Source organism: Rana temporaria, chromosome 5 (assembly GCF_905171775.1).
Source record: "Rana temporaria chromosome 5, aRanTem1.1, whole genome shotgun sequence".
Lineage (NCBI taxonomy): Eukaryota > Metazoa > Chordata > Amphibia > Anura > Ranidae > Rana > Rana temporaria.
The window spans coordinates 236,863,374-236,881,075 of record NC_053493.1 but is presented as its reverse complement, the minus strand read 5'-3'; positions in this window follow the sequence as shown (position 1 = coordinate 236,881,075).

Here is a 17,702-nt window from a genome sequence, read left to right as displayed (position 1 = left end):
CAGTGGTCCGCATTTAAAAAGGGTCCTGTGAATTTTTGGGTCTGATTCAGGTGCGAATTCAGGCAAAAATTTGGACACTTCCAGTATATACAATCTCTTTTCCTCAACCACCAGCACATATACTTTCTTGCAGACTATCACTTCCAGGACCAGCTAGCACTGATGTGGGGACCTGACACTGGGCTCTGTCAGGCCCAAATCAAATGCCCTTTGCAGGCAGGGACCATGAGACCCTATGGTGTAGCAAAAATATGTTAGTCATTAGTGCTAGCTGTCCTATATGGGGTTACTGCTCCCAGCACCACCTCTTCAGGCTGCCTCTTTCCATTGAGCAGGTGGGAGAATGGATTGACAGCCGCACTCCAAAAAGTCTTGTTGAAAAAAGACGTGCTCTTTATTGTCAAAAGGAAAAAATGCACAGCACACAACAGCATACAGTGGGATAGACAGCTGACGTGTTTCGCATTAACAACTAATGCTTAGTCATGACTAAGCATTAGTTGTTAATGCGAAACGCGTCAGCTGTCTATCCCACTGTATGCTGTTGTGTGCTGTACATTTTTTCCTTTTTACAATAAAGAGCACGTCTTTTTTCAACAAGACTTTTTGGAGTGCGGCTGTCCATCCATTCGCCCACCTGCTTAATTCTATGCATTGCCAGCACCCGTGTGATTCCTGTGTGGACATTGATTACCTGCCTGTGCTCACCTGGAGCGGCGGTCTCCCTACCTATCGTTGCCTCTTTCCATTGCCTGTGCCACCACAGTCCACCTGACTGGCTCGGCTCTGCACCCATCACAGACTGTTTCATCCCAGTCCTCTCAGGCTTGCATCCCAGTCCTTCTGACTGTGTGTCACTCACCAGCCCTCTTGGCTGTTCCTGTTCTTCCTGGAGACTTGCCCGGCAGTGTTCTCCTGCTGTCCTCCTTGCTCAAAGTGCATCCTGCCCAGGACACTTCTGTGGTTTTGGGAAGTTCCCGTCCGCACCCGAGCCTAGGCCCAAGGTTACCCCCCAGACTGGGGTGCTCCCTCGAAGGCCACGACAGCCTAACATTCCATCTCCAGCTTCAACCCAAACTCTTCCCCCCAGCTGGGCTGACCCAGAAAATTTGAGGGGGTCTGCCCCCTGCCAATCCAAGTTGGGAATTGGTCAGGGCCTTCAGAATACTTCAGGCAGCTCCACCTTACTCCCCCTCCCATCTTTCTATAAGGTTCCAGCACTTTCTAGAAATAGGGTGGAGGTCTCAGTTATGCTGCCTGTGAGTCATCCAGCTCTCCTTGGATCTCTGCCCAACCCATGAAACACAGGGAGGATTGGCTGCCAACCAATACTGCATACATTTACCTGTACTAGAAAAAAAAATATTTACACTTCTAGCACTAGAGGGATCTACACTAGAAACACAATGGGTTGGGCTGGTTTGCAGTGCCATACAGTGTGATTTGGAAAAAGGCAGACATGTTGAAACTTTCTGCAGTGCGCGACAAATCACACCAGCATTGTAAAGTGAATGTGACAAACAGAAAACAATTATTTTCTATGTTCTTTAGCGGTGACCTGTGGTTATCCAGTGTGTAAAAACGTAGGTCACCACAAATAGTGTGGACATGCCCTTATGCCGCGTATGTGAGCTTTTGGCCAGAAATTCCGACCGTGTGTAGGCTTCATTGGACTTTTTCTGTCGGAATTTCCAGCAGCAAAAATTTGGGAGCTGGTTCTCAATTTTTCCGATGGGAAAAGTTTGTGACGGAAATTCCGACCGTCTGTATGCGATTCCGACGCACACAAAAAACACGCATGCTTGGAATCAATTCGACGCATGCTCATAATCATTGAACTTTTTCTCGGCTCGTTGTAGTGTTGTACGTCACCGCGTTCTTGACGGTCGGAATTTTGTGTGACCGTGTGTATGCAAAACAAGTGTGAGCCAACATTCCGTTCCGATCACGTATATGCGACATTAGACCAGCAATTTTCAACCTTTTTAACATGGAGGAACCCTTGAAACAACTTTTCGGCCTTAGGTAGCTCCTGCTAATAATTACTATATCTACAGCTCATAATACATTAGTGTGATTAATGCACCTTATGTGGTCAGTTGGACGACTCCCCAATTTCATTTAGCTAAAAAGATCATTGGTGTCAGTGGTTACAGTGGGGATCGAAAGTTTGGGCACCCCAGGTAAAAATTTGTATTAATGTGCATAACGAAGCCAAGGAAAGATAGAAAAATCTCCAAAAGGCATCAAATAACAGATTAGACATTCTTATAATATGTAAAAAAAAAAGTTAGATTTTATTTCCACCATTTACACTTTCAAAACTACAGAAAACAAAAAAATGGCGTCTGCAAAAGTTTGGGCACCCTGCAGAGTAAATATCTTGTACTGCCCCCTTTGGCAAGTATCACAGCTTGTAAAGATTTTTTGTAGCCAGCCAAGAGTCTTTCAATTCTTGTTTGAGGTATCTTTGCCCATTCTTCCTTACAAAAGTCTTCCAGTTCTTTGAGATGTCTGGGCTGTCTGTCACGCACTGCTCTTTTAAGGTCTATCCATAGATTTTCAATTATGTTGAGGTCAGAAGATTGTGAAGGCCATGGCAAAACCTTCAGTTTACACCTCTTGATGTAATCCCCCATGGATTTTGAGGTGTGTTTAGGATCATTATCCATTTGTAGAAGCCATCCTCTCTTTAACTTCAGCTTTTTCACAGATGGCATCAAGTTACCATCCAAAATTTGCTGAAATTTTATTGAATCAATTTTTCCTTCTACTCGTGAAATGTTCCCTGTGCCACTGGCTGCAATACAACCCCAAAGCATGATTGATCCACCCCCATGCTTAACAGTTGGACAGAGGTGGTTATTTTCATTAAATTCTGTGCCCTTTCTTCTCCAAACATACCTTTGCTCATTCCGGCCAAAAAGTTCTATTTTAACCTCATCGGTCCACAGAACTTGTTTCCAAAATGCATCAGGCTTGTCTATATGTTCATTTGCAAAGTTCAAACACTGATTTTTGTGGTGAGGACGTAGAAGAGGTTTTCTTCTGATGACTCTTCCATGAAGACCATATTTGTACAAGTATTTCTTTATAGTGGAATAGTGTACCACAACTCCAGTGTCTGCCAGATCTTTCTGGAAGGATCGTGCAGTGAAACGTGGGTTTTGAGTTGCTTTTCTCACAATCCTGCGAGCTGTTCTGTCTGATATTTTTCTTGGTCTTCCAGATCTTGCTTTAACTTCCACTGTTCCTGATGACTGCCATTTCCTAATTATATTCCGAACAGAGGATATTGACATCTGAAAACGCTTTGCTATCTTCTTATAGCCTTCTCCAGCTTTGTGAGCGTCAACTATTTTCAGTTTCAGTTTTCTAGACAACTGCTTAGAAGAACCCATGGTGCTGATTGTTGGGGCAAGGTCAGATGAGTCTGGGCATTTAAAACCTTTGAGATTGACATCACCTGGTCTTCCCAGACGATGATTAAGAACAATCCATGACACTGGCAGGTCTCAGCTTTGCAAAGGGGGCAGTGCATGCTATAAATTCTGCAGGGTGCCCAAACTTTTGCAGACACCATTTTTTAGTTTTCTGTAATTTTGAAAGTGTAAATGATGGAAATAAAATCTAACTTTTTTTTTAAAATATTATAAGAATGTCTAATCTGTAATTTGATGCCTTTTGGAGATTTTTCCATCTTTCCTTGGCTTCGTTATGCACATTGATACAAATTTTGACCTAGGGTGCCCAAACTTTCGATCCCCACTGTACTTATCTGAGAGGCAGAATTTGCCTATTGCTCAAGGAACCCTGGTAGAGAATGGCTGCCTTAAGCTGGGTATATACACACGTTTTTTTTATTTTCCTCAACCAGCAGGTTAAACAATAAAAAAACTGACATCCTTACCTTAACACAAGCAATGTTGATATAAATGACATTTACACAGATTGACACAAGGAGCACATTAAGAAGGACTATTTGAATGAAAGAATATGTTGCATTTGAACTGCATATCCACATAAGAACTGTGGATGTTTCATTTATATTCATGTATGAACATTGGATGTTTTATTGCAACATATGAAGGAATCATGCCACTGATCAATTTACTTTGATTTAATTGTATTGTTTATACACTTGGGTTATGGTAGGTGCAGCCAACACACATATTTTATTTGGTACAGCACTTGTGGGAACACAATCATTTGGCTCAAAGCCATCAGATAGCACTTATTACTTAGGAACACAACAGCCTGAGGGAGCACGGAATAACACATATTGGTTTATTATTAACCACTTAAGGACTGCCCCACATACATACACTGTGGCAGGGTGGCCCTTAAGCCTCATCCACATGATCGGATTATCCAACGGGAATTGTGTGATGACAGGCTGATGTCGGAAAATCCGACCGTTTGTATGCTCCATTAGACAATTTTTCTCAGACTTTCCGCCAACAAATGTGGGATAGCATACTTTAAAATTGTCCGCCAACAATTGTGTGTTGTTTCGGATTATCCGATCGTGTGTACACAAGTCCGTCACACAAAAGTCCAAAGTACAAACATGCATGCTCGGAAGCAATGCTCACCATAACACAACATTAGCAGAAGTTGTCCAAAGGGTGGTGCTAAAGATCTGAAAAAACACGTATTTTCGTGTTTGTTGGCTGAAAATTCTTTGCCGTTTATATGCTAGACAAGTTCATGGCCAATGCCCTTCGGATAAAAGTCCTACGCTTTGTCCGCAATCGTGTGCATGAGGCTTTAAGTGTAAAATCACGTACCTGTACGTGCTCCCCAATAAAGTTTTTGCTTTTGTCTTTTAAGTGAATCACCCCCCTCTCTCTAAATTAATTTTTTTAACTATCCTATATTTTATATAGACTTTATACTATTATGGTTTTAACATTCTGACTAACGTCTGCAATTCTATTTATATTTATCTGGTATCTCTCTTATATAGAGTGCTGCGATGTGGAAGAAAATACTACTACCGTAAAGGAGAATCTTTCTATATAGACATATCACAAAATACAGACCAGTTTTGGTTGTTCAAGGCTCTGATAAAGAGGAAACCCCTCGAAACACGGCCATTTATTAATTTTATCCCTTGTATGGTCATCATATTATACTATTTTATCAAATGATAACACTGCTATTTATTTATTCATGAATACGTAGTATTTTTCTTTGTATATACCAATTTATTTAAAATAAACTTTATCTTGATTCATGCATCAGGCCACGCGCCTTCCTTCTTTTTTCGTACATGGCATCTTGGACTTCCCCTAGTCAGCCTAGGCAGCGGGGCATGCATGATCACCAGGGCTGGACTGGGACAAAAATTTGGCCCTGGACTTCATCCAGACTGGCCCACTTTGACAGGTCTTTCCCATGGCGGCCGGACAACTCCCGCACCCCCCCCCCCCGGCCACCCAAGCCCTCTCTTCCCCTTCACTAGCCGTTCTACTTTATTAGAGTAGAATGGATGGTACTGGTACTCTTATAGGCAGTACCAGTGGGGAAGCTAGACATTATTTCACCCAGGGCAAAGAATCAGTTTGGTGCCCCCCCTTATGGGACAAGATTAGGCAGAAGTGAGAAACTCCCAGGCCATAGCTGTTGAGTCAGCTGTCTGTCCCCTCCCCCATGCTCCTCTGTCATCCCCCCTGCTCCTCTGGTCCTCCCCCTGCTTCTTTGTACCCCCCAGGTGAGCGCTGCGGGGAGGGAGAGGAGGTGAGCGCTGCGGGAAGGGAGAGATAGAGGGAGCGGAGGTCCGCTGTCACTGAAGCCAGCCCACTGAGCCATCGGCCCACCGGGAAACTCCCTGTAGTCCCAATGGCCAGTCCATCCCTGATGATCACTCTATATTTATATCATCAGGAAATACTACCACCTTTTACTAAGGCCCTCCGCACTAGTGCAGGAGAATATCTTTTCTGTTTAAACCCCCCTCTCTACCATCTGATTTTAGCAGGGGACCAGGATGCCACTCCATTAGGGCCCCAGCTCAGTTGCTCTTAATACATCCTTATAAATCACGACCAAGGAGTTTAACCTAATTCACAGTCTTAGAGATTTTTTTTTTTTTTTGTGTGTGTTTGTCCCCCTTAAATAGTAACACCTAGAGTCACAGGAAATATTAAAAGATAGAATATGGGGTAAATGTGCATGGAGCACTATAGATTAGGGAAGGGGGGGGGGGTTCAGTTCCCCCCCCTTTTTTTTTTCTCTCTCCTTCCTTTCTCTTCTTCCATCCCTCTCTCTCCCCAGGGGGGAAGGAGGGGCCAGAGGGTAAAAGGAAAAGGAAAAAGAGATGAAAGATCAGGAGGTGTAGGATGGACCCAGGATGTTAATGTTGTTGTTGTTGTTATTTCTGTTATTTATGTATATGTAATGTATATGTATATGTAATGTTGTATTTTAAATGTGATCCTTTTTTGTATGGAAATGTAATGTGGAGTATATTTATGTTTCTTAAAAAACTTTGAATAAAAACAAATGAAAACGTAGAAATTGGTCCAAATAGCTGGATTCAGGTATGTCCGCGTAACTTTGAGGCGGCGTGGAACAGGGGGGCTTTATCTTTACGCCGGCGTATCTCTTACGTAAACGGCGTAACTAATTGCTACGGGCGCACGTACGTTTCTGAATCGGCGTATCTAGTCATTTACATATTCTACACCGAACTCAATGGAAGCACCACCCAGCGGCCAGCGTAAATATGCACCCTAAGATACGACGGCGTAGGAGTCTTACGCCGCTCGTATCTTAGCCTAATTTAAGCGTATCTGGTTTCCAGAATATGATTAAATTTACGACGGCGTCGATTCAGGGTTACGACGGCGTATCTACTGATACGGCAGCATAAACGTCTCTGAATCCACCTAATAGACTACAATTTTATTTATATAACAATTATAGGCACATATTTCTATGGCAACAACTGTTGATGTGTGGGTATTGACTCCCTGACCTTAATGTGGTTCATTGTTAACCCATCTCTGTTGCTGTCTGTACACTTGTGTATGTACCTCTGCTTCCTATACCCACAAACGTGTAAACCAAAGGCTTGTTATTTTTGGTTTCTTGTCTAAAAACACCAATAAAATTAATTCTGAAAAAAATAAAAGTGACATTCACTGGGATCGTGACACTCACAAACGATTACTTAAGCCCCTTTCACATAAGAGGTCAGATCGGGTCCGCCTGTCCATTTTTTAGGTGTACCCAGTAGGACCCTCCTTTCCATATATAGGCAGTCAGATGTAAATGGACTTGTGTCTGTTTACCACCGGCTACCTCTGGGTCCAAATCAGATCTGGCAAAAACCAACGGAAGGGGATCCATTACCCTCCATCTGGCAGGGTTGGATTGGAGGGCAATCGGGTGTAAATGGACAGGTGGTCTGTTTACATCCGACTTCTCAGAGAGCAAAGTGGGCTGTGTCCGTATCCACTCTGCTCAGCTCAGCAGAGTATCAGAGGATGGATCCCCTGCTGATAAAAACCATAGAGGGGCCTAACACTATTAAACATATCATGGTATATACACACAATTATAGCAATGAAAGACTGTTTTTGCCTACAAAAAGTACTGTACATCTAAAGACAGAACTTCTTTTTATTTTGTACAGCGTAGGATATTGTTAAAATCCCAATCTTTTTTTTGTTGTTGTCCCTGTCATCTGTTGACTTATTGGGGAAATTGGCTGGTCCGCAAGCAGTTAAATAAATGTTCTTTCAAATAATTACGATGTTAGCTGCCATTTTCAGCATATAACCAATACTTTTATATGTTTTTAAATACTGTTTTGAGCTCTGTGAAGCCATGTCTAATACCGATATCCTCTGGGTGTGTTGCATTACTATGAATGAATGCAGAAATACTTGAAAGACTTGACAGATGTCTGCGGTTTTTAAGGAATTTTTGAAACTAACAAGTGTTTTATGTAGATACATATAAACACAAAAAATATATAGACCTAAAACAAATCACATGTAGTGCCACCCCCGAAGGAGGTAATTGTGGGTTCTCTGTCCTGCGCATCAACTACAAGAACAACCCCATCCCCTCTGACATACCTGGTTGAATAAAAATCACTGCACATATAGAGGCTCAAATATACAGTAAATACCTGGTTGTGGATTGTTACCAGAAAATAGACACTTACAACCGTTTAGTGATAAATGCACGTCATCTATTGATACAAGTTTAGAATAAATGGCAGTAGAACAAATGAGCACACAGCGGATAAATGCGAACACAGTCTGCTAGACAGAGTAATAACTACACCAGAGTGTCTACGATTAGGTTCTACACAGGGATGGACTGGCCATCGGGACTACCGGGAGATTCCCGGTGGGCCGATGGCTCTGTGGGCCAGTTTCAGTAACAGAAATGCCTCTTATTTATTTTTATTTTTTTGTGTGGCGGGTACCCACAGCCCCGCATCTTCACCCGGCCACCGTGGAGCTGATACAGGCACACATTGGGTGTCTCAAGCTAGATTTCCTAACTGGTTGCTAGCCACACCTGCCGCCTGGCATCTGACAACCAGTGACGTCAGGCACACAGACACAGAAGGAGGCTGAGGCGGCCCGGCATTCACAGCAGAGCAGGACTTAACTTTCTCCTCCTCCGCGCCAAGTGCTTAGCTCCACCCACCTGCTCCTCTTCTCTGGTTCGGTGACATGCTCTCAGAGAGGGAGTGCTGTGTGTGATCCTCTTCTTCTGTTGTCCGTGCCCGACTTTTCCCTACTGCCTGAGTGCTGACTGAGTGAGCCAAGAGGAGAGCAGAACTTCCTATGCCTGCTGTGTCCCCACTGCTGTTTTCCCTGCTACCTGTTGGTGTTCGGGATCTGCAGGCAGCTGTCACTATGTCAGGTGACTTCAGGCATGCCCATACTAGCTCCCAAACTACAGCACAGTATTGGCCAATGGGGAAACAAACAGAAAGCAGCGGGAAATATGACATGTGAGCCGGAGGGGACATCAGCAACACCAAATAACATCAATGTACAAGGTAATAGATCATTGAAGAGTGTGAGGATCGGCTTTAGTGGTAAGCTCTGTAACATTAAACAAAACTAGTTCTGAAAGCTGTGATTCCTTAGGGGTTAACTTAGTAAAAGTGCAGTCAGTTACCCTCCATAGTGACTGAAGGGGTTAATTTGTACCTCTGATTTAAGATTAGAGTCTTTTACAGCTTCTCTCTCCCCTTATCTTAGTTTGCAAGTTTTACTGTATTGCGCTTTAACTTTGTGCTCTGGTGTAGCTGATCTGAGTGTCCTGTCCAGAATCATTACCTGGGGGTCAGTATTCAGAATGTGGAGAGATAACATTATTTTATCACTATAGTAGAGCCACAGTATCTTATGCCATTGATAAGAAACACATGGGGGGACTCTAGTCAAGTCACAAACAGCATTGCCTGGCTATCTATGGATGTGCTATATGTTTAAGCTATTTATTTCTCCAATGATCTATTACTCCATGCTGTCATGTTAGGTTGCAGTAAATTGATATAAGAACAGGAATAAAGTATCTGCTTTCTACTGACAAGTCTAATAAGAGTGGTATTAGTATGTACTAATTTTATTTTCCTCAGACCATGTACACTGACATGAGAGCACCATATATGCCCAGTGCTGGGTGATATGTACATTTTATTGATGGGATGCTGCCAAACTGATTATTGGTGGATGTGGAAGGATATTTCTGTGGAGCTTTTCAGGGAGACTTCTATTCATGATATTTAATGTATCATTATTGAAGTTACTCTGTATATACATTGAGATTTATAGCAGCTGAATGAGGGGTCCACACATTATAGGGAGTGCAGTTTGACAATGCTGACAATTTGTAATGGTGAGGGCCTTATTAATTTAGCTTAGATCTAGAATGGCTTGCTATAGTTAAAGTTTAGCCCCGTTTTGTCCTTGTGTGTGGCCACATTTTTAGCCAAGGTTTTTCTTCTTTGACTGTGGTATCTCATGTGTCTCCCATATATATTGTTCCTAGAGTCACCACTGTGTACTGCCTATCATAGAAATAAAGCAGAACGGCTAATTAAAAGTGTGTGGGGGGGGGGGGGGGGAACTTGGGTGGCCATCAGGGTTGGCCATGTCGGGCAAGCATGGGAGAGACCTGTCATCTGCATTGCCCATCACATCACTTTGTAGTGCACAACCCGGCTCAGCCTCAGCACTGTTGGATTGCTGAAAGGCAGCCAATGGCTGTGCAGCAATGCGGCTTCTAAAATTCCAGCCAATGAGGCTGTAGCAATGTTCCTGCATGACATTAGCTCTCCCACTTCACTTGTTCACACGTTTTTGTGCGTGTTTGCAAAATTAAAGTGGGCCAGTCGGGATGAAGTCCAGGGCCAAATTTTTGTCCCAGTCCAGCCCTGGTTCTATACCACCAACTGAAATCAATACGTGAATTACCAACTCAGCAATAAACAATGTAAATAACGTTAAATGCAGTATGAGTGATACTTTTACTACACTGGTTTAGCGTGCACTCTAAGGGATTGGCTGGGGTATTGTGCAGCGTCTCCGAAGAGGTACCGCCTTACCTAAGCAAGGGGATAAAAGGTCTATGGGTAGCAATTGTTAGGGGCAGTCTTTAGCCCTAACTCTTCGGCCAGCTTAACGTTGTGGCCCAGTAACTGTTGGTGTGCTTTAAGGCAGTCAACAAGGCCTGCAGCTATAAAGTAGCTGGTTAGGTAGTTCCTAATGACTCAGGCCCGAATTCAGATACGAGTTACGATGGCGTATCTCCAGATACGACCCGGCACACTCAGAGTTACGCCGGCGTATCTATGCGCCTGATTCTTAGAATCAGTTACGCATAGATTTCCCTAAGATCCGACCGGTGTAAGTCTCTTACGCCGTCGTATTTTAGTTGCATATTTACGCTGGACGCTAGGTGGCGCTTCCGTATATTTACGCGTAGAATATGTAAATTAGGTAGATACGCCAATTCAGAAACGTACGTCTGCCCGGCGCATTTTTTTACGTCGTTTACGTAAGGTTTTTTCCGGTGTAAAGTTACCCATCATAAAGCAGTGGTAAGTCATGTTAGGTATGGACGTCGGAAACGTACTAACAGCGTCGTATTTTACGTCGTTTGCGTAAGTCGTCCGTGAATGGGGCTGTACATAAGTTACGTTCACGTCGAAAGCATTGACTATTTGTGACGTGATTTCGAGCATGCGCACTGGGATACGTCCACGGACAGCGCATGCGCCGTTCGAAAACAGCGTCAATTACGTGGGGTCATGATAGTTTAACATAAAACACGCCCACTACCAGCCAAATTTGAATTAGGCGGGCTTACGCCGACACATTTACACTACGCCGCCGTAACTTAGGGCGCAAGTTCTTTCTGAATACGGAACTTGCGCTCTAAGTTACGGCGGCGTAGTGTATCTGAGATACGCTACGCCCACCGAAAGATACGCACATGTATCTGAATCCAAGGCCCTCCCACCAGACCCAGTGACACAGCAGTGGTGTGGACCTTCCGGTTAGATGTCTCCTTGCTCTGGGTTGCCCATGTCAACTCTGGTAGGCAGTTAAGCAAGGTGTGTATAGTGGCAGTGGCTCCAGCTCTTCAAACTCATGTCACCGTTCTGTACTGTCTGGCTTCCCCACACACAGCAGTGAGTTTCTAATGGCACAGTCACAATATCTTTATCTCCGATATGCCACCCGCAGCACAGTCCTCTCGCTCTCCCTGTCTCCACTACACTGGCTGTCTCGAAGAATCAGCCCAGGCAAACTTCTTGTTATCGCCTCTTTTAACAGGGCTCCCTGTGAGATGTAGTTCTTCCCCTGTTAGTCTTCAATGGACAGTGCTATCTAGTGGACTACATGTCCCATCATCCTCCTCTCCTTCTGCTGATTGGTCCTGTTGCTGTTTAGGGAGGTGGGGAGAAACAGAGTGGGCTGGTGAGTGGGGATTTGACCAAATGATTGGACTAACATTAGTTTTCAGAAATTATTCTGACCACCATTTAGTAGGTTATCATCTAAAAAAAAAAAAAAAAGAAAGAATTAAGATAGAAGTTCAGCCAAAATATTTTGTTTTTGATAGACTGAAGTAGTATTAGAACCAAATCAGCAAAGTAAAGTGTTTTAAATAATGAAACATATATATATTTTTTTTACTAATGATAAGCTGCATAGCAATCACTGCACAGCCTGTTTAGAACGAGAGCATAGAATATATCCTGATGCTGTCTATACAGTCACTACAGGGCAGTAAGGATGAGCCGAACACCCCGGTTCGCTTTGCACCAGAACTTGCAAACAGGCAAAAAATTTGTTCGAAGACGCAAACACTGTTAAAGTCAAGGGGACACGAACATGAAAAACCAAAAGTGTTAATTTTAAAGGCTTATATGCAGGATATTGTCATAAAAAGTGTTTGGGGACCCGGGTCTTGCCCCAGGGGACATTCATCAATGCAAAAAAAGTGTTAAAAATTTGAGTTTTTTTGGGAACAGTGATTTTAACCACTTAAGACCCAGACCTTTAAGCAGCTAAAGGACCCGGCCAGTTTTTGCGATTCGGCACTGCGTCGCTTTAACTGACAATTGCGACGTGGCTCCCAAACAAAATTGGCGTCCTTTTTTTCCCACAAATAGAGCTTTCTTTTGGTGGTATTTGATCACCTCTGTGGTTTTTATTTTTTGCGCTTCAAACAAAAATAGAGCGACAATTTTGAAAAAAATGCAATATTTTTAACTTTTTGCTATAATAAATATCCCCCAAAAATATATAAAAAAAAAAATTTCCTCAGTTTAGGCCGATACGTATTCTTCTACCTATTTTTGGTAAAAAAAATCGCAAGAAGCGTTTATCGGTTGGTTTGCGCAAAATTTATAGCGTTTACAAAATAGGGGATAGTTTTATTGCATTTTTATAAAAAAACATTTTTTTACTAATAATGGCGGCGATCAGCGTTTTTTTTTCGTGACTGCGACATTATGGCGGACACTTCGGACAATTTTGACACATTTTTGGGACCATTGTCATTTTCACAGCAAAAAATGCACTTAAAATGCATTGTTTACTGTGAAAATGACAATTGCAGTTTGGGAGTTAACCACAAGGGGGCGCTGAATGGGTTTTGTATGACCTCATCTGTGTTTCTAACTGTAGGGGGGTGTGGCTGTAGGTGTGATGTCATTGATTGTGGTTCCCTATATAAGGGAACACACGATCAATGACAGCGCCACAGTGAAGTACGGGGAAGCAGTGTTTACACACAGCTCTCCCTGTTCTTCAGCTCCGGGGACCGATCGCGGGACTCCAGCGGCAATCGGGTCCACAGGTCCCGCGGTCACGGAGCTTTGGACCGGGCCGCAGGAGCACGCCACGGGTGTGCGCCCGCGACCCACGGCTGGGCACTTAAAGAGGACGTACCTGTACCTGCTTGTGCCCAGCCGTGCCATTCTGCCAACGTATATGTGCAGGAGGCGGTCCTTAAGTGTTTAATAATGCTTAAAGTGAAAGAATAAAAAAATACTTAAAGTGAAACAATAATCAATTGTCGGGTCCCGGCAATACAGATAAAACTCATTGAAAAAAATGGCATAGGTTCCCCCCCAGTCCATTGCCAGGCCCTTTGGGTCTGGTATGAATATTAAGGGGAACCCCAAACCAAAATTAAAAAACAAAATTGCATGGGGGTCTCCCCAAATTACTTACCAGGCCCTTCAGGTCTGGTATGGGTATTAAGAGGAACCCTGCACCAAATGAAAAAAGATATAGCGTAGGGGTCCCCCTCAAAATCCATACCAGACCCTTCAGGCCTGGTATGGATTTTAAGTGGAACCTTGCACCAAAATGTAGAAATATATGGCGAAGAGGTCTCCCAATAGTCGATACCGGACCCTTATCCGAGCACCTAACCTGGCAGGCCACAGGAAAAGAGGGGGATGAGAGAACCGTACCAGACCACATGCCCTCAACATTGGGAGGATGCTTTGGGGTCTGACGGGGACAAGTGCCTCATTCCCACAACCCTTGCCTGGTGGTTGTGGGGGTCTGCGGGTGGAGGGCTTATTGGAATCTGCAAGCCCCCTTTAACAAGGTGACCCCCAGATCCCACCCCCCCCCCCTATGTGAATTGGTAATGGGTACATTGTACCCCTACCATTTCACATAAAAATATATAGAAAATTGTAAAAGAAACTATTTTCATCTCCCATAGACTTTTAAACGGTGTTCCGCAGCTTTTGAATTTGCCGCAAACACCACATAATGTTCGCAATTCAGCGAACATCCGATGTTTGAGTCAAACTTACGTTCAACTCGAACATCGGGCTCATCCCTACAGGGCAGACTGCTCACTCTTTAGGAAGGTAGGGTGATGGGACTGTCAGACTGATTTTTTTTTTTAAATCAAAAAGGTGTTTATTAAAACATTCACAGGTTTACACAAATAATACATCTCTCCACTGCACATATACATGGTACGACCCGAAATGTACAACATACACATAAAACGCATATAAGCAGGTCCCTCACTTCTCCCATCTGCATCGGTTCTCCCCCAGTATCCACTGTGCATGCCCCCCTCTCCCCCCAGCAATAGTACATTCACCATGCCTCCGCAATCCCCCACTTTCGCATGTCTATAGGCACCTCAATAGTCTGGTCATGACCAGCTCCGCAGGGCTCAGACCCGGCGTATTCAACCACAGCCCCCAGATCCTCTCAAATCTGCCGGGACACCCCCTATGTTGGTAGATAAATTTCTCCATTACTAATGCCTTTCCCACATGGGTAATCCAGGACGAGTGGGTCGGTGGGGAGACAGACTTCCACCCTAATAGTATCAGTTTTCTGGCCTGGAATAATGTCCTAGAAACAGCCACCCTGGTCGCCTCCTCCGGGACCACATCCTCCAGCACCCCCAGCAGGCAGCAAACAGGTTCGACTGGGACCTTTGTCTGGAAAGCCGAGTTAATTGTCTCCACCACCTCCCCCCAGTATCTGTGTAGTTTTGGACATCGCCACAGGAGATGAATCAGGTCCCCCTCGTGCTGCTGACATCTGCAGCACAGCGGGTCCGCCCGCCTACCCATCTTATGCAACCTCACCGGTGTATAATGGACTCTTAACAATATGTAAAGCTGTGAAACTTTTTGAGCAACATTTAGGGAGCACGTAGTCAGGGATTGGAGGGCCTCTTCCCACTGGTCGCCCGTAACCTGGCCGAGATCCCTCTGCCAAGCCGACAGGGCCCCGCAGGGGTATGCGTCCAGGTGTCTGGACAGAAGCATCTGATAGCACTAAGAGATAATTCCTTTGGTCTCGGAGGTTGTGCTCAGCAAGTGAAATACCGGGGCGGGTGACAAAGTCCACTCCACGGCATTCCCCTGTGCCGCCACCGCATGCCTTAGCTGGAGGTATGAGAGCCACATGGACGCCGGAAGATCAAATCTAGCCTGCAGCTGATTAAACGTCAGTAGCCTGCCATTTTTGAATATCTGAGATAGCAATGTTATCCCACATGCCTTCCATCGGGGCTCCCACTGCAGTTTAGCTAGTTCAATGTAGGAAGAGTTATTCCATATAGGGCTATGTTCAGTGAACCCCCTCACCCCCTGAAGCTGCCTGCTCTTGTTCCAGATCTTTTGAGACAGTGTCAAAGTCGGGTTTAGCTTGTTAGATTTAAGGAACATTTGTGCCTCCAGGCCCAGGGGGATGGACTCGGCTCCAGACGCAAATAGCATCAGTCGTGCCGCCGATCCCAAAGGGTCCCTAGCCATGGAGCCCACCAAATGCTGCAGCTGTGCTGCCATGTAATATACCCAAGGGTTGGGGACTGCCAACCCTCCGTCATCCTTCGCTCGCTGGAGCTGCTCCAGCCTAATCCTGGGGGCCCTCCCGTTCCAAAGCAATTTCCTAAAAAGGGTGTTCACCACTCTGAAAATTTTCAGGTGGATGACCACTGGGGAGTTTCTGTAAGAAGTACAGCAGTTGGGGCATTAGGATCATTTTTATTAAGTTTGCTTTGCCTGCCAGGGACATCTTAAGATTGTTCCATGTGTTAATTTTATCGCGGAATCTGGACAGCAGTGGGTATATGTTTAACTGACAGTATTCTGACAGTTTGGGCGAAATTAGCACCCCTAAGTACCTGAAACTATCCACAACTGGAATGGGGCATTAGGCAGGGAGGGCCACCTCCCTGTCCTCATCCAACATCATCAGGGCAGATTTGGACCAATTGATAGTGAGGCCTGAAAAGTGGCCAAACCTTTGAATGACAGCCATGACCCCCCGGCAGCGACAGGGTGGGGTCCCCCAGGAAAAGCAGCATGTCGTCTGCGTAAAGCATTATCTTCTCATGGAGGTCACCATACCTGAAGCCCTCAACACGGTCGCTCGACCGTATCAGGGCCGCCAGAGGCTCTATAGCGATCGCAAAGAGCAGGGGGGACAGGGGACAACCCTGCCTGGTCCCCCTACCCAAAGCAAACGCCTGCGACATTTTATTTGCCATCCTTATGGACGCCTGCGGGGATGCATACAGTAGCCTGGTCCAAGCCACAAAACGTTCGCCAAAACCAAACTTTCTCAACACTGCCCACAAGTATCTCCAGCTGACGCTGTCAAACGCCTTATTGGCGTCCAGCGACAGCAGGGCCCTCCGTCCCCCGTTGTCCGCCTGCACTTGCATATTTAGGTATAGCCTGCGTAGATTAGTTGCTGTGGACTTTTGTGGCATAAAGCCAGCCTGATCCTGGTGGATAATCGTGGACACTATCCCGTTAACCCTTAATGCCAAAACCTTAGCTAGGATCTTTACGTCACTCTGGAGCAACGAGATTGGCCTATAGGAGCCCGGGTCGACTGGATCCTTCCCTGGCTTCAACAGTAAGATCACATTGGCCTTGTTCATAGAATCACGGAGCACCCCCCTCTCCAGTGAAGCGTTCAAAGTCTTCAGTAGCTCAGGGAGTAGCAGCTCCCCATACTGGGTGAACACTTCCATGGGCAACCCATCCTCTCCCTGGGCCTTACACGTAGGAAAGGAACACGCCGCAGCCTGAAGTTCTTCCAACTTAATGGGTGCATCTAGTAGCTTACGAGCCCCAGCAGACAGTGCCGGCAAATCAATTTGGGACATGTATGTGGCTAACTCGTCATCCGTGTATTCTTCCCTTGACCCGTATAGGTCTTCATAAAAAGTAGCCAGTTCAGATATAATACCATCAGGGGAATTAACCAACCTGCCGCTGGCTGCGCGAATAGCACCAATAGCCGGCGACTGCTGCTGAGAGTGTGCAATTCTAGCAAGCAAACGGCCCGTCTTCTCCCCCTCCTCAAAGAATGCTAGTTTGGTAAAAAACCTTTTACGTTCCGCAGTGGAGGATCTCAGCCGGTCCAGGGAATCCTGGGCCGACATCCATGCCTCCCGTGCCGAATCAGACGGATCAGTTACATATGCCAGTTCTAGTTTTTTCACCTGGTCTCCCACTTGTTCCTGCAGGGCAGAAGAGTTATGTCTGACAATTTGTACTTCGTGGATGAACACTCCCCTAGTAAACGCCTTAAAGGCCTCCCAAGTCTGAAGGTTATCGCTACTGTTTGCATGTGATCTAAAGAATTCCTGTATCTGGGAGATGACCCTGTCCGGTGAGGTAAATAGTGTAAGCCAGAAGGCATTTA